This window comes from Thermobia domestica, chromosome 6 (assembly GCF_964235325.1).
Source record: "Thermobia domestica chromosome 6, izTheDome1.hap1.1, whole genome shotgun sequence".
NCBI classification, from domain to species: domain Eukaryota; kingdom Metazoa; phylum Arthropoda; class Insecta; order Zygentoma; family Lepismatidae; genus Thermobia; species Thermobia domestica.
The window spans coordinates 306,690,838-306,713,167 of NC_137459.1; the positions used below are offsets into that span (position 1 = coordinate 306,690,838).

Below are 22,330 nucleotides of genomic sequence, written 5' to 3' on the forward strand. Positions count from 1 at the left end.
GTACACCAAATGTTAAAATAAATAAATATTTTTTGACTTTAATATCCTACAATTATTCTCTGCGGATAAGACGGTGAAGTTGATAATGAACAAATTGATGGAATGAAGAAAGTGGGAGAAGAAAGGAGAACCCCGAGAAAATCCATGAACACGGAGTTTGTGCACCACAATGCCCACATGGAGAAAGCTGGGATCAAATTAGGTCCCTCTCATCAAAAGCGAGCACTCCACCACGGTTCCAAAAATAATAAAAATAAAGTTGTACTACCTGGCCTATGTAAAATCTCGGCTGGGCCAGACATTATTGAGCTCGCATGATGTGAACCCAAAGATTTCGGCGCCAAAAATACATCAGTAATTATTTTAAACCAGAAGTTGAAATTTGCTAGCCAACATAGCTCATCTGTCCCACACTTTTCGGTTAGCCCAGATATATACATATATATTTTGGTGGGGGGATAACTTCATGTCAACTCCCAAAATATATGTCCATATTTCAATAACTTTTGATCAAGATGTTAAATGTTCTAGCCCAGACAGCTTATAATGCTGGCCCACTAACTATCTCGTCTAGCGCAGATACTTCGGGAGCTACCTTCAAAGAATAATTAATTAATTAATAGAAAATGTAATTTAAAATTGATTACTTTCCTGAATATCTTATCACACATCATGCTTTACTCTATCGAATCATAACGATTTCGGTATCCTTTTATACCTTTTTATTGGTATTATAGCCGTGTTGGAACGACTCTTACTTCATGATTAATTAATTAATTAATTAATTGAAAAGGAAGATCAAGATATTCTATATTTCCGATTAATTTATATTATTTATTGAGTTGCCTCCCTTGCATCATAATGATGTCGGTATTTTGTCTTCTGGTATACAGCTTTATATCTGTACCATTGCAATGTTTAAGCGGCTCTTACCTTATGAATAATTAAGTAGTTAATTAAAAGGAACTCAAAATTATTTTTTGAGTAACTTATCATTTCATATCTTGACTTACCCCCATCGAATCCAAATAATCTCGTTATAATTTTATCTCCCGATATACACATTTACATATGTATTATTGCCGTGTTAAAACGGCTTTTACGTCATGAATATCTAATAATTAGAAAGAGAACTGGAAGTTGACTATATTTTAAAATTTTTTATTATATACAGCATATAATATGTAGAATTGCCCTTTTCGAATCATGTTGCCCCGCGTAGCATAATCGATAACGACATGCTCTCACCTTTGGTGCGACACTCGATCGAGAGAGTGGAAAAGCTTTTTCAGGCCAACCATCCTGACTGAGGTTTTCCTGAGTTTTACTCATTCACGCCAGCAAATGCCGGGAGGGTACCTAACATAACGGTCCATTCCTCCCTATTCATTTCCTCTTCCCCCATTCCCCCAAGCAGTGGGATCGCTGAGGGACGTCATCCTTCATACGTGACAGGCTAACATGGCCGTAGATATCGAAAGTCTAGTAGAAATCTACACCTCCTTCGAGAATCATAATTATCTCGATATCATTTTACCATCATGCAAAAGCGGCTCTTACCTTATGAATTATATACTTAACTAGCATATATTACCCACTTTGCTGGGTTGAAATAAATAATTTAAATGCGCACTGATATTGCTCATTTTGGATCATTTTAATGTATGTCATCCCTCCTCATCCCGTGTCAGGGTTGAAAATGGACTTAAACAGCATCAGAAGTGTCATTGTTCATTTCGGCGACCGCAAGAACTATAGATTCAACACTAGTATCTGTCATTTTTGACCATTTATATATATTTCCCAACCCATGTTGCGGGCCATGGCATCGGAAGTGTCACCGTTCATCTCAGCGACCTCAAAAAATGTGGATTCAGCACTAATATCGGTTATTTTCGATGATTTTTAAATATCTCTTCTCCCCCCTCCCCCAAATTGTAGGTTTCAATTTGGATTTAAACGGGATCGAAAGTACCACTGTTCATCTAAGGGATCCAGAAAACTATAAATTCGACACTGATAGTGGCCATTTTCGATCATTATATATATATATATATATATCTCTTCCCCTCACCCAAGTGGTGGGGTTGATTTTAGATTTAAACCGGATCGGAAATGTCACAGCTCATCTGAATGATCCCGAAAACTGTGGATTAGACACTAATATTGGTCATTTTCTATCATTATTATATATAGCTCCCCTAACCCTCCTCCTTGCTGCGACATGGCATCCGAATTGTCACTGTTTATCTCAACTACTCCTAAAACTATGGATTCGACACTAATATTAGAAATTTTCGGTCATTTTTAAATGTTTAATCCCTTCCCCTACGTTGTACCCTCCCCCTCCCCAACCATCAGGGATGAACTTGGATTCAAAACAGCATCAGAAGTGTTATTGTTTCTCTCACCGACCCTGAAAACTATGGATTAAACACTAATATCGGTCATTTTTGATCATCTTGAAATTCCTCTCCCCCTCCCCCCTACGTTGCATCGTCAAACTGAATAGCCTAAATCAACCCCTGCGCCTAAACTCATGTATATTGAAAATTTGATCGAGATTGGTTGGGTGGTTCAAAAGTTATTAGGTTTTATTAGTTTTTATTTATATCTCCCCCTCCCTCCCTCTCCCCTAGGATATACCGTTAAAATGAAATTGCAAATATGTTTTCAAATCAGAACCTCATGCATCTTGAAAATTTGATTGAGATCGGTCGGACAGTTCATGAGTTATAAGTTACAAAAATAGTAACTTTCAGTCTTATATAAATTGATTTTTATATATCTCCTCCCTCCCCTCCCCTAGGTTGCACCCTAAAAGTGAAATGACTAAAACATCCCAGGCCCGAACCCTATCTATATTGAAAGTTTGATCAAGATCGGTCTGGTGGTTCAAGAGTTATTAAGTTTAATTTATTTTTTATAGATTCTCCCCTCCCCTCCCCCTTGCCTAAGTTGTACCGCTAAAGTGATATGATAAAAACCACCTCAGGTCCGAACCTCATCTATGTTGATTTTTTAAAAGATCGGTCGGGTGGTTTAAGCGTGATGAAGTCACAAAGACAGTCACTTTTATTTTTACTTTTTTTTTTTTACATATATCTTCCCCCTCCCCTTCGTTACACTGTAAATGTGAAATGAAGAAAACATCCCAATCCCAAAATTTATATATATTGAAAGTTTGATCGAGATCGGTCGGGTGGTTCAAGAGTTGTTAAGTTTTATTTATTTTTATTTATCTGTCCCCTTTCCTTCCCTTCCCCTAAGTTCTACAGTTAAAGTGATATGATAAAAACCACCTCAAGTCAGAACTTCATCTATGTTGAAAATTTGGTTAAGATCGGTTGGGTGGTTTAAGCGTGATGATGTCACAAAGACAGTCACTTTTATTTTTACTTTTTTGACATATATCTCCCCCTTCCCCTCCCCTTCGATGTACTGTAAAAGTGAAATGAAGAAAACATCCCAGGCCCAAACCTTATCTATGTTGATAACTAGATCAAGATCGGTAGAGTGGTTCAAGATATATTAAGTTCTATTCATTTCCATATATTTCTGCTCCTCCCCTCCCCTAAGATCTACTGTCAAAATGAAATGATAAAAAACTTTCCAGGTTTGAACTTCATATGTGTTGGAAATTTGATTAAAATCGATCGGGTGGTTCAAAGGTAATAAATTCAAACATAGTCACTTATATTTTTATATTTATTGATTTTTGTATATCTCCTCCTCCACCCCTCCCCTACCTTTCTCCGTCAAAGTGAAGTAATAAAAATCATCCCAGTCCTAAACCTCATCTACATTGAAAATTTGATCAAGATCGGTCTGGTGGTTCAAGAGTTATTAAGTTTTATTTATTTATTTCTATGTCCCCCTCCTTCCCCTCCCCTAAGTTCTACTGTCAAAGTAAATAGCTAAATACATTTCCAGGCCAGAAACGCATCTACGTTGGAAATTTGATCGAGATCGGTCAGGCGGTTCAAGAGATTAAGAGTCACAAACATAGTCACTTTCAATTTTATAATATAGATTAAGTGAGGAAATTTATACATTAACTATAATTTTCAATATTTTACCATGCCAATAGCTTACCATAACGTTATGCAAAGATGTATATATAACGTTATGATTAATTACTTAATTAGTTGAAAAGAAAATTAAAAATTAGCTATAATTTTGAAATATCTTACCATACCAATATTTTACCATAACGTTATACAAAGGTGTATCTATAACGTTATATATATAATTAATTAATTGAAAGAAAATTAACAATTAACTATAATTTTGAAATATTTTACCATACCAATCTTTTACCATAACGTTATACAAAAGTATATCTATAACGTTATTAATAATTACGTAATTAACTGAAAAGAAAACTTAAATTGACTACCTTTCAGAGTATCTTATCATATATCGACTTACTCTGTCGAATCATAGTGATCTCGGTATCATTTTTCCTTCTGGTATACACCTTTATATCTATACCATTAGATTCACCTCGACATTCATACCTATATGTCGTAGAATACTCCGGCCACTAAGGAAAAGCTTGGGACCAAGAGAAAGAAAATAACAATTTGTATAAACTGAGGTATACTTAACAAATTTCTACTCCTTCTACAAGTAGGTTTCTGATCCAGGTTGCCAATAAAAGTGAAATAAAATGAGATCTTTGAATTTTACGTCCCACTGTTATGCCGGTTAGGCTAAAGGAAATGGTAATGATGAGAAATTAATGCAATAGCGTAATGATTAGAGCGGGAGGAAACGGGAGAACACGGAGAAAACCCACGAACTCCGTGTTTGTCCACCACAAAATCCACTTGGCGCAAGTTGGGATCGAACCAGGGATCCTACGCACCGGAAATGAACGCTCTACCACTGACAAAGGAAGTAGTAGAAGTGGTATGTGGGGATTTGCATGTGTTATAGTATATCGTTGGAAAGGTCAGACCGAGTACACCTCACGTATGAAACATTTCGCTTGAATGGGACCTGTACGGGACATGGTGACTATTTGAAGATTAGAACAAGGCACGCTCCGAAACACTGGAAAACGTGGACAAAATAGGAAGGTATGATGTAATTGTTGTGGGACGTGGTATGCATAGGTTTAAAAGGTAGGCAAATACGAATCTGACATCAAATGTTTACATATGAAAATGGCGGATCAAACATGGTGGACAAAACTTAGAAAAAAAAACTTTGAATCTGAAATTGGGTATATAGAGATATTAGATATCACTATGTATGAATCGGATACCAAAAGTATAAAATTCAAAATGACGGATCCAAGATGACGCACAAAATGCAAAACACTGCTATTGAACTGAAAGCGGGTAGCTAGAGGTTTTCGTGGACGCGGAGTACGAATCCAACGTTAAAAGTGCAAAATACAATATAACGGATCCAATATGGTGGACAAAAAGTATAAAAGTACAGAATGGCTCTTCTCCAGTTTCGAGAAGAGCGTGGGCTTCGTTTCTATCTCGTCTCGATTTGGAGAAACACATCTCGGTCTCGAGTGAGACACGAGTCCGAGACCAGATCGAGACTAGTATCGAAGTCGGTACCGTCCCTCTCATGAGAGTGGACATTTGTCATATATATGGCTCACAAGCGTACACGGCATAATGCGAAATCGGCAAGATAGTTACGGAATCATAACGATGTTTTAAACTCCAATACGTACTTTTAACTGTCATTGTTCGAATTTTCAGCTGGTAACTGCAATAATCATAATTCAAACGAAATATTACAGATGTAAAGTGTACTCTGTACGAGCTTTTCAACGATACAAAACACATGCCGATTCCCGCGTATCTTTCTGGGAGTGGGAGAGGGAGTTGGTAGTAAAAGACTTACTGTCTATGATTGCAATTTGTCCGTCTCATAAAACTTTCGTACGCACTACAAAACCTGCCCTGCATTCCGTGCCTCAATTTTGGCATGATTGCATAGCAAAACACCCTCCCTGTTTATTGTAAAACATCATCTGTCTCTATTTGCCCCGCTATCTACTATAGGTATTTTTCTACTGCGTGTGTAAGAATTATATATGTTCATTTTATACTTATTTTTCCACTTTTCGTACGCCACATTGGATTCGTCATATTGCATTTTGCACTTTTAACAATGAATTCATACTCCGTAACCACGAAAACTTTTTCCCTATTCGCTTTCAGTTCCATAGCAGTGTTTTGCATTTTGTGCGCCACCTTGGATCCGCCATTTTGAATTTTATGATTTTGGTGTCCGATGCATACATAGCGATGTCTAATATCTCTATATACCCAATTTCAGATCCATAGCTTGATTTCTGTAATTTGTGTCCTCCGTGTCGATCCACTCTTTTGATTTGTAAACATTTGATGTCATATTCCCATTCAGCGACGTTTGAAACCTACATATACCACGTCTCAAAACAATTACGTCATAGCTTCCTATTTTGTCCACGTTTTCCGGTGTTTCGGAGCATGTCTTGTTCTGATCTTCAAATGATCGCCACGCCCACTACAGCCCCCATTCAAGCAAAATGTTTCATATGTGAGGAGTATTCAGTGTGACCTTTCCAACGATATATAAAACATGCAGATCCCCGCGTGCCACTTCATGTACTTCCCTAGGTTAGCCACCGTGTCTGTTGTCAATAAAAGTCGAGTATTTATGTTCGATTAGTTGGTTGGAATTCAACGCCCCTTTCAGCATCGAAACTATATATATAATGCTTTGACCTATCCTTTAGGTGGAATTTGAACCGTACGGACTCCCACTAGAAACTAAACCGGGGTCTTCCAAGCCGAAAGTGCATGCGTTAACCATATACCCACGTTGGGTAATTACTTGAGAATTACCAGGTATATCCAAGAATGACATAGCTGAACTCCACTGGACAGCTGGAAGCAGCCGTTCTTTCGTTTTGAGTAGTGTTGTCCACGAGATGGGACGAAAACTAAAGTTTTCTCGCAAATTTTGTAGAAGTCTTGTCTCATACCGAATAATTGTTTCTCATCTCTCCCCGATACTCGTGAAACCTTTCTTGTCTTCTCTCGGAATTTATCTAATCTAATTTTCTAAATTTTATATACCCAGATTTTTCCTTATATTCACCTAGAAGCAGTGATGTAATGCTAATTTTTTAGGTGGGTATACGCTCCATCCCTTGTCACACACACACATTATATATATATCGGGTGTTTTAATACTATTAGTCTTTGCACTATTAAGATTTCAAGTTCAAAGTTCATAAAAAAAGTAATGAAATATCCTTGCTTATAGGCAACTCACACTGGCTCTGCGCGTATCGGTTGCATAACAAGCAGGATATGTATATGAAGTAACAAGAGAAATCTGAATGGAGAGCTATGTTTTGGAGAACAGTTACTTAATCACTTGACCTATCAACCAGAGACTAAGGAAAAGATTACCAATAATGTTATAGATTAATTTAAGACCTTATTTAACTCTCTCCGTTAAGTAGGTCAAGCTGTAGAAGTGGTTGTACTTGTATGGCTGATAACTATAAGAAAATAATGACTTTGACCAATGTTGTTTCCGCCATCTTGCTCATTCTTTTGGCCCTATCTATCACTATGACACTTTCAAAGGATGAATTTAATGTATAATACACAGAATACACATATCTCGTTTGAGTTAAAATGTTGAGTACATTTCGAGTAATTTAAGATTGAAATTTTGAATTTTAACATTGTAAATCGGTTGCGAACCACAACCTACTGGCTGTTCTGATAATCAGAGCCATAACCAGGAAGAGATTAATCGCCCTCAATCTGTAGTTTGTCCGTCCTGCAGCTTACAACCTCTCTCTCTCCCAAATTGTGTTTAGTTGTTGTTCTTTTGCTCAGAGTATGAATTTAGCTTTATTTTGTCGGATCATAATTGCACTAAAATAGAAAATAGTTTAATTTTGGTTTCGGTGCCGCAAGACCGTTTTAAAATTGATAGATTGAGTGACCCAGTATCCTAAGTACCAACAGCAATAATATCGAAATTAGTATTCGTATTAATACTAATATCGGCCTTATTGCTGTTGGTACTTAGGCGACTGTGTCAGTCAACTGAATTTGCTCATTGGGACATTGGGAATTTGGCCCAATGAGCAAATAATTAATGACTTGAAGCGTTAATAGCTATGTATAAAGAATAGACAAATCAACAATACAATAACACGAAGACAACAACTACCACACCTAGAACAGAATTTTAGATGTCTCGGAAAAGCAGAAATAAACTTAGATTATACCACTGTCATAAGTTTAAATCTAGTCTTTGTTGCGATTTTCAGACACGAAGTTTTCTTTTGCTGCTTTTAATGCATTACGATGGTTCCGGGATTTCACCTTAAAATGTAGGACAATATTTCATACAGTCACGCTGTTGAAAACTGACGCTAAACTTCAACAAATTCGTATAAAGAGGCGGTTCTTGAGGGAAGTCACATGGGGTCTACGCCAATTTTAAGACAAATTTAAACGTAATTAAGCATATGCCAATTTTATGACAAATTTAAACCGAATTAAGCATATGACGCCTGCGGCGGCGTTATGATCGAATATTTTTCGTGTTTGCAACTTGGTGCGATAATTTTTTTTTCAATTAAACGTTTAGTTTTTTTTTACCAGAAGCGATTCAAAAAAGCCGCTTCGACCAAACATCAAATAGGCACCTTGGAGAACATTTTCGAGGCCAATTTATGGTTGAATTAAGCCCTGATACCAGCGCCAAAGTTAGAGTGGTAGTATTGGCATACCCATCTAAAACTTTAGTCGAATAATTTATTTTGATTCGAGGTTTAGGTTTCCCGTCAGGAGCGATTTTTAAAAATCACAAACGACAATATCTCCGAGAGAAGTAGCTCAAGTGGTAGAGGGTGGCTTCGCATTCGGTAGGTCGTGGGTTCGATTCCCGCTGCCAACCATCCTGACTGATTTTCCTCAGTCCTACCATGCATATACCGGGACAGTACCTACTAAACAGGCCCTGGCCAATACCTTTCCAAATCCTTTCTATTATAGGGTTTAAATACCCAAGCTTGTATTGTTTCAGGATACACGTTATTTCTGTACACGGTAAACAATTATTTTATCGTAATATTTTGTAGAACGTGTAACAGTAGCTTAGCTTGGTTGAAATTTAGCGTCTCTTTCAGCACCAAAGCTATGTAAGACGTGAACCTACACCTTAATATGGGATCCGAACTATATAAGCTCCAACCAGGAATCGAACTCAGGTATTCCGCACTGAAGGCGTATGCGCTAACCCATCGGCGCAAATCTGTCTTTAACATTGGGGGGACGGGTAAGACCATTCCTAAACTTTTTTAAAGTGATGTTGAAAATGTGTAATAAAAAAAAAAGATTAAAAAAATGCTGTGGAGGATCAGGAGAGCAGAGTTGTCTTCAACATTGGGAGGCGGGCAGATTTGAGGCTTATTCTGGGGGGGGGAGATAAGACTCATATTAGAGTAGATGATTTCTGATGGAATATGATTTCTGAGGTGAATCTGATGTATATTATATAGCAAGGGACATCAATTTCATCTCAATTTTCTCTCTAGCAGTCGGACACAAATCATTACATTTCTTCCCAAAAAACACATTCCAAATAGGATTATTAGGGAGACATTCCCCCAGTTCCAAGATTAAGGGGACATACCTCCTCATCCCCCGGAATTTGCGCCCGTGCGCTAACCTCATTTCTACCAGGCAGCCCTAACAAATAGCTTAAAGTTGAATTTAAAATCCTGAATGAAAATGAAATGAAATCTTTGAGTTTTACGTCCCATGGTTATGCCGATTAGGCTAAAGGAGACGGTGATGATGAGAAATGAATGAAATGGTGGAATGAAGAAAGTTGGGGAAAACGGAAGAACCCCGAGAAAACCCACGAGCACGGTGTTTGTTCACCACAAAGTCCACATGGCGCGAGCTGGGATCGAACCGGGACCCCAAGCACCGGAGGTGAACGCTCTACCACTGAGCCACCGCGCTCCCCTAAAATCCCGAATGCATCATACTACATGTAAATGAGTAATTATAGTGTTTGCTACTAATTAAGAATCATCTTGAAAAAGTGCTGATTATGTTGTTACTTGCTTTCATATTTCAATAATTTACAATAAAAAATACTTCATATTGGTTCCTAGTACTTTTCTTGGGTACGATCTTGAATCAACATTAACTTAATATATATACGATAATTTACGATAAGGACGCTCATCTGCTAAGATGCTGAAGGAGCGCAATGATTATTGCACCTGTTGTCATCAAAAGAGGCGTCAAAGTTATTTCACAACTAGCATTAAAAACGAAATGGAATTCTGGACCTAGACTAGGCTATGAACCTATAAGTCATCTATATTTAACAAAAATTAAATAAATAAATAAATAAATAAATAAATAAAATAAAATAAAAAAGATGGAACCTAAACAATGCGGATCCTCCCCCTTAGGCATTCATCCAGAAAATTTTGTCCAGGGGGAAGCAAGATTAAAATATGACTTGGCTGTACTGGGACACTATTTTCTAAAGGTCTTGCACCGCACAAGAATGACATGGAATAGTGATTTTATTTACTTTATCCCTTTTCCATTCCCCGAGAAGTCTACCTGGGAGAAACTCTGATTATATGATTTCCCATGATTCATGACACTTCTTTCGTATTTTTGCTGCAAAGGTATTTAGCGTCCGTTTCAGCACCGAGGCAACATGTGACGTGCACCTGCAGCCTAATGTGAAATCCAAACCACACGAGCTCCCACCATTAATACAACTCGAATCTCCCGCGAGGAGAATCAAGATTCTGCATGACTTAAGATTCTATGACATTTATTATTATTATACAATTTATTAGAAAATATGTATTTCTCAAACTCAGGAAGCGCAATTCCCCTCGCTCTCCCCAAATGACACACTTAGACAAGGAAGCCCGAAATTTCTTTGTAGTTGTTCATATTACTTGAATAAATAGTAAGAATGAAAACGACAGATAAGCTACTGTTTTTTTTTTTTTTTTTTTTTTTTTTTTTTTTGCGTTTAATAAATATCATGTCAAAAATAGGGGGAAACAAGAATACTACCTCTTTTAAGTTTCAACGTGCACTCGTGCACTCGTCTAACACGCTTTAATAAATACATAGAAGACTTCGGAAAAACGAACAATATTTGTATTTCCTCTTGTCCTACGTACAATATTATCTCTATCTTTATCAAGAGAAAAAATGGAACTTTATGAACATGTTTCCAAAAACAACAATCCCACCTTGTATGATTCCCGCCTTTTGCTTCTGTTCATTCCAATCTCCTGTCCCATGGGAACACCACATTGCAGTAACTTCTCAGCTGATAAAAGTTGTGTTGGCTACTTTGCATGAAGGAAGGAGCCATATGGAAACTCGGAATTACCTGATTTATCGGAACCAAACGATTCGATCCCGAGAAGAACAATATTCCTTGTTTGGAGGAATCAAACTGGAAAAGCACGGAACTGGTAATCATTTAACTTTACAGAATCAAAGGATTCGGTCCGGAGGAATGAATTCTTGTTGGGAATGGATTGAAAAGAACCGGTTCCGGGAAAAGAACCAAACTGCCTATCACTATATCGCACCTTTTCGACTGAAGTAACAGAAGTCAAAAAACCTTAAGGTCCAAGCTCGTATCTCTCACGAGAAAAGTGACATAACGCGAAATTGGTCATTTCTGTTTTAATACACTCTGATTTTGGGATAATTTTAAAGTTATATTAACACTTTTGCACATAAAAGAACAAACCATTGTGATTATAAACTAACTTCAAAACAAGTTACGAGTTAACGTCATTTTTCTCGCGAGGGATACGAGAGTGGACCTTAAGGCAGTGGTGCCCACCCCCCCCCTTATGTCCATGACGCACCACCCCCAATTGTCTACCAGTAGGCGTTCTTCCATGAAAAAAAAAAATCTTCTTTTCAATTAATTTTTACACTCCCTCAAACATATTTATACAGATTTTTTAACCCCCCCCCCAAATATTTCAATGACGCCTTGTGGGCACCCCTGCTTAAGGTTTTTTGACTTGTGTCACTTTTGTCGAAAAGGTGTGATATATACACGATATTTCAAAATAACACCGACAACATTTGGGAGGTGATTCCTGACACCAAGATAAGACAAAAAGCATAGACCAACCTGGGTGCATGAATGCTTCGTTTCAGAGTTATAAGCTGCCGAAAACATGAAAAAATGAACTTTAAAGGTCCATAGCTCCAAAACTATGGGACCTACCGTAATCGGATCAAGACTTCATTTAGCAACTAGCAACTAGTATGTGCCCTATCAAAATATTCATGTTTCAGAATCCTGCAATACTTCCGCAACAATTTTTATAGAGGTAGTTGGTGAGTACTTTAAATTATATGCCCGTAGCGAAACTCCCTCTTTAAAAATTGTTGGTGGGTATCTTAAGATTCTGAAACATGGATTTTTGGACAGGGTACATATTAGTTCCTAAATGAAGTCTTGACCCGACTACAGTAGGCCCATAGTTTTGGAGCTATGGACCTTTAAAGTTCATTTTTTCATGTTCTTGGCAGCTTGTAGCTCTGAAAGGAAGCATTTCTACACCCAGGTTGGTCTACACTTTTTTGTCTTATTTTAGTGTTAGGATTCATCTTCCAAACGTTTTTGAAGTGGTTTAGAAACACACTGTATATAGTATATCGAGCTACCTCACACTAATCGCAAGAATCTCGGTATCAGTGTATCTCCTGGTAGGGTACAGCGGGGTAATTCGAATAGGCGGGGAATTTGAATAATGTTAAGCATTTTGCCAGCTGGAGTGGAAACGCGTCTCGCCATGTTAGTGAATCTGCGGTGGATTTGTAGGTGGTGGTTTGTAGAAGTCGCTCTCAGAAATACAAACTATTCCTTCGGTTCTGAAGGCTTATACGATTTTTTGTTTGCTGCAAGGTAAGTACGAATGTGTGTATTTTTAGGTCGTTATAATTTTCAACGTTGTTTCCTTAAGTTTTCCTTCTTATTAACTGGATAAAATGAAACCGCTCTGGATTATAATAGTATCAGTAGCATGTGGGGCATTGATATACTGTATATTGGCGTCAACTAATCAGCAGTTTTCATACCGCGTTCTGAATAGAGTATTCGTCGACTGCGGGGCAATTTGGATAATTCAAAACGGGGCAATTTGAATAGCAGTGAAATTAGACCAATCCATACAACAAGTGCTTCCCAGCCCAGAAAAAGTTTGTGTGCAGAAGAGACGTCGTGTCGCAGGAAAATCATGCCACTCAACTTCTGAAAATATTCGGGCAATGAGAATAAAACACCTCCGAGGAAAGACGCAAGCATTGGGTGCAACAAAATCCAATGATACTACAAGAAAACAGAGTGCTAATACAGAACCTGCCAAGAAAAAAACAAATGAATGCTCGAAAGAAACTGATATCCTCTACCCCTTCCAGTGACAAAAATGTAGGCCTAAGTCTAAAGATGGCTGCAGGCAATGAAAGTCAAACAAGGAATTGTTGTTTTTGCCTTCTTAATTACTATTCAGAACGTTCTGCTAGAAAGGGAGACTGGATTCGTTGCCAGCGTTGTAAGACATAGTTCTACGAAGTCTGTGTCGGTGCAGAAGGTCGAAAACAGTTTATCTGTTGTCGTTGTCGTTAAATACGAACGATGGAAGATGAATTAACCAATTACGGCTCTTTGCCTTAGACAGTGTTCTGAACATTTTTTTTTTTTTAGTGTATGCCTACATTCAAAAAGATAGCTATAGGTGACGCATATTTACAATTTATGTAGGCCTACTTCTTTTCATTCAAAACTAGCATATTTCAACTACCGTAGAAATTGCAATCTAACTATTAAATAGTTTACACATTATTTCTATAAGACTTGTTTATTTTGTTGGTTATTCATATTACCCCACTCGTTATTCAAATTGCCCCTCACTTTTACGTTTTTCCAAATTTCGGCGGGGAAATTGAATACCCAAATTTCACAATGATGTATCTCAGATACTATCTTAAGAAAAATTGTTAAGTTATAGTAAGGTTCAAAGGTTTTCTTCACAATTTTATATTTGAATACCAATTACAGTTTCCGAGATATATGAGAAAATGTCTGAAATTATTCAAATTACCCCGCTGTACCCTATACTTCTTTATACATGTACTATCGCCGTGTTGAAACGACATTTAAATGAGTAACTAATTAATGAATTATTTAAAAAAAAGTTAACATTATAGTTAATGGAAGCTTAAGATCGGAAATATTACTTCAGGAATTATACTTACGTGTCCTTTCCCGCATCACCCGGAATACCCACCTATTCCATCTTGCCCGTCCTAGGTTGGCTGTTATACAGAGGTCTCTTTTTTATAGAATACCAAACTGTTATAACTGTAAGACTGTAACAACTGATGTGGACATTTTTTCGAGCTACCCAGTGTTTGAAAAGCAATTAAACGAGCTTTGACGGAATAGTTTTACATTTACACTCTTTTTTTTCTATGTTGTTGTTATTGTTGTCTTGTTTTTTTTCTTTCTTTTGTTAGCATGTCCCTGTGTAAAATGGCAAAGTTAGGCTGTATCTGGGAATTTGTTCAATAAATAAATAAAATAAAATGGGGTCTCTTTCTGAGTTTCTAATGATATATCTCAAGTTAGCTCCTTCTAATCTAATCTATATATATAATAGGTTTCTCCCAAGATCACGTTTTCAAATCTAAACTATCGACATGTTGAGTTGGCTAATGTTTTTCTACTAATTAATTAATTTAAGTGATCAAAATAAAGTAGTCTTCTGCATGTCTTACATCACAAGTTTTTGATGAAAGAAATTGTGATGTATTGAACAAGTAGGAGTGCAATAGTATACATCAAGTGAAGGAGTTTGCTCAATATCTTAAAAGCAGTGGAGTATTTAGTATTTTGTTTCGGGGGTAAGCACAACACGGGGAAATAGGGAAGGACATCACCTGAGTTTGAAAATTAAATATATTTTAATGGATTGTGTACTAATATATTAGGAAAAAACGTGAAACTCGTATGTCAGTGGAGAATTTTACCCCCCAGGCAAATCTGAAATGACACTTCTGCAAACACACATTGAATATTTGAATCACTGATTTGAAAAACAACATAAATCAATAATGTCAATAATGCTGTAAGTTAATTATTGGTGACGTTTCTTAACTCAGCGACACTTGTTGCAGCCGATATTGCACGAACTATTAGCGAGACTTCTGGCATACCTATCACAACCCAACAGTCTAGCCACCTTTCAAGAATCAAAGCTGCATGTAAACTCATTTTCGTCATATGGTTGATTATGACGTTTCTCAAATCAGCGATCCATTTGTAATCTTATTTCAACTTAACTGATTTGATTTTAGAAAAAAAGTGGAAATATTCAGTTTTATTTGTGTACGTTTTTACCTGAAAGGAAATGCTGATATATGAAGCTGAGATATACTGATTGCCGTTTTAATGGCAACAATTGCAGACTGATGAATCTTATGTGACATTATACACACACAAATTTAGCAGCGAATCTAACCTTTTATACTGTTCATAGAAGAAAAAGAAAGCATTCTATTGGTTTACCTAATTTCCCCGGCTACTTATTCGCCTCTCTTGATTTTCTTTAATGCAAATATTTATCTTTCCTTATAACTAAACAATGTAACTATTCCTTTGCTACTAACGTAGGAATGAGAAAAACTAACAAACTTATTTCGGGAGCGGAGATTGAGCCCGATAGCTTCCCTAAATACGCTACTGCTTACAAGTTATACAGCCCATTGAAACGTTCAAGTAAGCTGGGTTATACACATTTCCCAAAAGGGGATTTCAAACGCCCTCTTATAGTAATACAGTTTTTGTTTGACCATTCTCTTTCAACCGTTGGTAGCAAACACTAGTACTCTTCTTATTAAAAATTAAATTAAAATAGTCTTTCAGTTTTACGTCTTACGATTATGCAATGCAGACTAAAGTGTGCCAAGCGTCGGGTACCTAAAAAGTAGCCAGGACACCTAAATGGCACATGCCTAGCACATCTTGTGCTGTTAAGGATAATATACAACTGGTTCACATCAGAAATTAGATTCATCAACTGTAATATGACTCTCATCCCCCTCCCCCAGAATAAGTCTCAAGTCTGCCCGTCTCCCAATGTTGAAAATAACTCTGCTCTCCTGATCCTCCACAGCATTATTTTGAACATCGCTTAAAAAAAAAATATGGGAATGGCCTTATCTGTTCCCCCAATGCTGAAAACAAATTCGCGCCGATGGGAAATGAAATGAATTGTTTCTTTTTTACGTCCCAAGGTTAATGAAGGTGGGAGGAAACGGGAGAACCCCGAGAAATCCCACGCACACGGTGTTTGTCCACCACAAAGTTTACTTGGCGGGGACTGGGATTGAACCCGGGACCCCAAGCACCAGAGGTGAACGCTCTACCACAGAGCCATTGCGACCCCTGCGCCGATGCACTAAGGAGATGATGATGAAAGCAAGTGAGTGATAATGGAAGAATTAGTGGTATGAGAAAGTGGGAGTAAGCGGAAGTAACCCGAGAAAGCTAATGGACATGATGAATAATGAAAGAAGTGGAATAAGAATATGAGGCAACACAGGAGAACCGCAAGAAAACGCATGCACACAATGCTGTCCATCACTACACGGTCTGGGTTCATATTTGAGAAATAAGGAAAAGTGATGTTTTAATAACCGTTGCCCAAAGAACAATTCCATCTGTGAACTTATTCCTCTATCGCAACCGAAAGTTAAACATTCATTACTTATGGCTTCAATATTAAACTATCGTAGTTTGAAAGTTTACTGTAGAAACCTCACTTCTTTTGTTTTCAGCTTTACTCTTCTATTCCTGCACCTTATAGCTACTTCAAAGTGCAGAGGCCGCAGTAGCTCAGTGGTAGAGCAATCACCTCTGGTGCATTGGGTCGTTGGTTCGATCTCAGCTCGCGCCAAGTGAGCTTTGTGGTGGGCAAACACCGTATTCGTTGGTTTTCTCTGGATTCTCCCGTTTCCTCCCACTTTCTTCATTCCAGCATTTCATTCATTATCTCATCAACACTGTCTCCTTTAGCCTAGCCGGCATAACCGTGGGACGTAAAGCTTAAAAGATGTCATTTCATTTAGATCTTTTCTTCAAAAGTACACAATTTCTTCTCTCATGCTTAATGAGCAATTGATTTCATGATTTTAAAAATAATTATATAATATTCTTAGCACTTCACGAAAGAAAACTTTCCAAAGATCAGGCATATACTAATCGGTAGAACTCATTCAGCTGAATAAACCCATATGGGCGAGTGGGAGTCCTTATGCGCAGTTTTCGACAAATTTAAGAAAAATATTTTTTTCTAAGCCTGAAAATTGATGCTGCAATAACCACGTCACCTATTAAGATGAAACTAATATTCAAGTACACACTAATGAAGATTTTTCATTATCATACTAGCAAGAGAATAATATACAGTTGTAGCGCAACACTGTGATTAACTGTAAAATACGACACATCATATAGAGCTGAACAAAATGACTTCCTTGAGGATAAATCCTTAAGTGTAACCTTGGATAAAACCGATCAGTTATGACGTTATTTTTATGCCGTTAAGAAGTACAGTGTGCGTCATTCGTTGATACTTTATTCATTTTGCTACAATTGATTATTTATTTGTGTACTATATATGAATAGTAGGCACTGCTAAATAAGATATTCTACCTATTGTTGTTTCATTTCTCCTAAAAATGACACGAGCTCCCTCGTGACTAAGCGGTTAGCGTACGTGCCTTAGCCGTGGGAGATCCGGGGAGCTATTGTTCGATCCCACGTTAAGCTGTAGATTTTGTATGACTTCACTGCTGAAAAGGGGCAATAAACTGAAAATTAAATCAAATCCTAAGAATGACACACACACGCACACTACTTGTAATATTTAATGATTACAGGTCTATAAAAATATATATCATATTAACTGTCACACAAATATTTTTATGAATAATATTGTGAAAATGCACGCAAGGTTACTTACACGGAATGTTATTCAAATATAACCCTGCGTATGTTTTCACAATATTATTAATTCTTTGCCCACTTACAATCTCCTCTGTGCATCGTGACGATCATGGGCGGCGATTAGGGGGGGCAAGAGAGGGGAGTTTCCCCCCACTTTTTTGAAGTGTCCACTTAACTCTTTTAAATTATATCATCTATTTTTCGGTGATAGGCTAGAATCTTCATTTTTCGATTTAAAAAAGTACCAAAAAAGCTTTTTACTTCTGTTTTCTTTCTCAAGCCTGGAGGCATTGTAGGACACGTTACATATGCTTTCACGCCTTTCTGCGTCGAGACGTGATTGTGATGACGTCATAAATAAAAATATTATTGTTATGACTTTTTTAATTACTTTTGCACCTAGAAGATTGAAATTTTGCACACACATTCAGTGCACCCTTAATATTTTCCAGATTCTTTTGAGATTTCTGCGATAAAACAGGGGGTTCAGAAGAGCAACAAGGTAAAACAAAAAAGGATATCTTTTTAACAAAGATCCCTTTTTTTTGCGATTTTCCCTCCTCAGACACATAATGGAGACATGTGAATGGTACCGTTTGAAAGGCTGTTCTGTTCTAAAAAGAATGCTGTACGAACCATGATCCTAGTATAAATAGGGATGTCTCAGGAAATTTTTACCTGAGATCCTATTTTATACGGGAATCTGGAGTATTGTAGAAATATTATATTTGGCGGGCTCACTTTTGCACCTAGAAGATTGAAATTTTGCACACACATTTAGTACACTCCTTAGTATTTTTCAGATTTGTTTCAAATTTCAGCGTTAAAACAGGGGGTATAGAGGGGCAAAAAATTACAAAGAAGGAATATTTTTTTAAACAAATAATCCATTTTTCATGATTTTTCCATCTCAGGTACTTGATGAAGACATGTGAGTGGTACCGTTTGAAAGTATGTTCTATTCTGAAGGGAATGATGTACGAACAATGATCCTAGGATAAATAGAGATGTGTCAGGAAAATTTTATATTACATCCGGGTCATCTGGGGCATTGTGGGAATGTTCTTAGCTCATTGGTAAACATTTTCCCGCACTTAGTTTTCAAGATAGAAGCTTGAGATTTTTTACACACATTTAACACACCCCTTCGTATTTTTCAGTTGATTTCGAGATCTGTGCTTTAACAAAGAGGGTCCAGAGGGGATCAAAGTTTGAAAAAAATCAGAAAAAAATCCAAATTTCCCTCAAATTTTTCCGCCTTAGGGACATGATAGGAAAACGTAAATGGAACCGTTTGAAAGGTAGTTCTATTCTAAAGAGAATGAGGATGATGCTGTACAATGATCCTAGGATAAATATGGATGATGCTGCAGCTGATTAACTGAAATTCAATAATTTACCTTTAAAAAGCCATAATTTAAAATGGTTAATGTATATACTTTTTTCTAGTTTCATTTGAAAATGTAAAGTTTTTGCTTATATTATTGGTTCATAGAAAAAAAAGGTACCCTTATAATATTTGTCATTGCGTAAATGTGTATTGGTTATTTGTCTTCCCGTGGAGTTAAGACAGCTACAGGAATTGCGTTTTAATTGCAATTCAAAGGAATTAATACTACAATTGCGTCGTAGCATATGCTTGTAGTATTTACTGTCTTTCATTTTCTAAGAGTAATAACATACATTTAAGGGCAAGTGTGGAATTAACAATGTAAGTTGTTCATTAATCCCCAGTTTCAATATAACTTCTGCAAAACAAGCCTCATTATTCATCAGTATGATTAATAATAGCATTTCTATTTATTTGTTTTACAAGTATATTATTAAATAATCTGATCACACAATTTTCCAGGCAGAATTTTAAGATGTTCGTGAGCAAGGAATCAAGGGTTAGTAACTATGCGCATTGCTCTTGTCAATTTACTTAAATATGAAACACGATACACGGTATTTTAACCGAAAAAGATAGTATCCTATTAGTTATACAACCTGTCGTCAAACAAAGTGTTAGAAACAACCAGGAACACTAACATTGATATACACATATTCAGATCATATCTTGCCCCCTCCCCACTTTTAACGTCCAATCGCCACCACTGGTGACGATACATGTATTTAAAGTATGAGACAAAAATAAATTACCTAAATCGTCATTAGTTTTAATGGCGTTTTTGGTCGTTTATTTTTGTCCTGTACTTTATGTACGTACTATTGTATACAGGGTGTTTATACTTTATTACAGCATCTTTTGAGAGTTGATTCTGACACACACACACACAAATTAAATATAAAGAATAAAAGTTCAGACTAACCTGGGTGCAGAAATTCCTTCTTTCTTCTCTATTGCACTCGTTAGCAGGCAATGCACTTCTCCTCACACTAAATACTACTAGTACAGTGATCACTTATATGGTGATATGTTCCTGTATGCAGCTCACCGAACACGTGACGGTCGCACTACGCTTGCGCGACTGTACAGACACACCCTTGTCAGCAGTAGTACGACCTCATAGGTTACACCACCCACAATCTTATATGTGGAGGGGAAAATAGTCCTGAGAAAGTACTGATAATACACGTTCAAGACTGCTCTATACAAGGCAGGGGTCGTACTCTGTCACGTGACCTGTGACGTATTCGTGACGTTGAGTGGCGACAAGAATCAAGCTAGGGGACCCACAGAGCTTGCGGAAGACACTCTCCGCGCCTAAAGAAATACGGAGATTTTACCACCTTGTAAATTCTATGGAAAGAGGATAATAGCACAAAAATTTCTGATGAAAGAAACGAAATATATATTAAGATTTAACGATATCGAAATATATAAACGATAGAAGAAACGAAACGAACGTTAATATGAATATATATATAAAATTTCCTAGTTTGGAGTAGATTAACTTTACAATATTCGCCCAGATCACCACATTTAGTTACATTTCTATTTTTAAAAATAAAAATGAAATGAAATTTTTGAGTTTTACGTCCCACGGTTATGCCGGGTAGGCTAAAGGAGACGGTGATTATGAGAAATGAATGAAATGGTGGAATGAAGAAAGTGGGAGGAAACGGGAGAACCCCGAAAAAAAACACGCACACGGTTATTAAAAATAAGATGCAAAATACTGGAGACGAGGATCATTTCCTTCCTTCAACTATCTAAGCAATTCTATTTGTATCTTGGCGACAGAAACGTAGCCAGGGGATAGTCCATGGGGTGTAGATTCCCCCGAAAATTAAGGTGAAACGAAAAAATGGTACCTATACATAGCATGTTTTACACTAACTTTAAAATTGCACCAGTCTACTCCCCCCCCCCCCTGACACACGCAAACACCGAAATGGAGTAACTAATGGCATAAATGTCAAACGAGTAAATGAGAAGTAATTAACAAATCCCTAAAAAAGTAATTTGCGCAAGAAATTTGAATCGACTTGCTATATTTACAAAAAAAAAAAAAAAAAAAAAAAAAAAAATGCATAAGGTTAAAAACTATTCTACTAAAAGACTTTTTTTTTCGCGAGAAATATAAAATAAAGAACTTACCCTCTCTTTCGACTCTAAATTGATACGTTAAGCTTCATTGTGTGACTACTTCACTAACTTTTTGATTTTCTTTTGTTGAGCGTGACTTGGCAAACTAACATTGTTTATATGCCTAATCCTAATAATAGTTCTTAATCTTACAAATCTTTCGATTACACTAAGAGGCACATGTGGTATCTTGCACTATATCAATTCGGATAGGGTTTTCACAACTTTTGCCCTTTGTCCAAATGATGTTGAACCATGAAACTTCAAAAATTCTCTGTTCATGAACATCACATCTTCATAAAATTTATTCGAGGGGTGCACAAGACTACCTCTAGAGAGAAACGACAACCATGAAACTTTTCCATCTATTATTTTCTTGTCCTCTGAGCATAATTCTGGATATTTTTTACCTTCTTTAAAAGCTATATATCCAGCTATATACAACAAACCTTCGTTTGACGTATTTATGTTCTCATCACTAGTTTCCTCCAGCGTTTCGTGTACAGAGTTCCGATTAAGCCCTTCATGTTCAATTGCATAATTACTACTTTGAACATTCACCAGTTTTATGTTCCAGGTTCTCAACTATACTCTGTGATTCTTTCAATAGTGATAAATAAACTCGGAGGAAACATACGGCTCGTCACTGTCTTCACTCACATTCAAATTTAAACTTACAGCGGAAACATTGTGACTTAAAATTAGTTTTCTTAATCG

The 22,330-nt window shown here is 36.9% G+C and overlaps 1 protein-coding gene across 1 annotated transcript in view; it reads right to left on the reverse strand.

The window, feature by feature from the left end:
- LOC145688541 (uncharacterized) overlaps window positions 1-20,509 on the reverse strand; it is a 285,826-nt gene extending 265,317 nt beyond the window's left edge. Inside the window, exon 1 of the mRNA XM_081762927.1 lies at window positions 20,394-20,509. The gene's annotated coding sequence lies outside the window, so the exon portion shown is untranslated. The remainder of the gene's footprint in view (window positions 1-20,393) is intronic.
- Window positions 20,510-22,330: the final 1,821 nt, after the last annotated feature.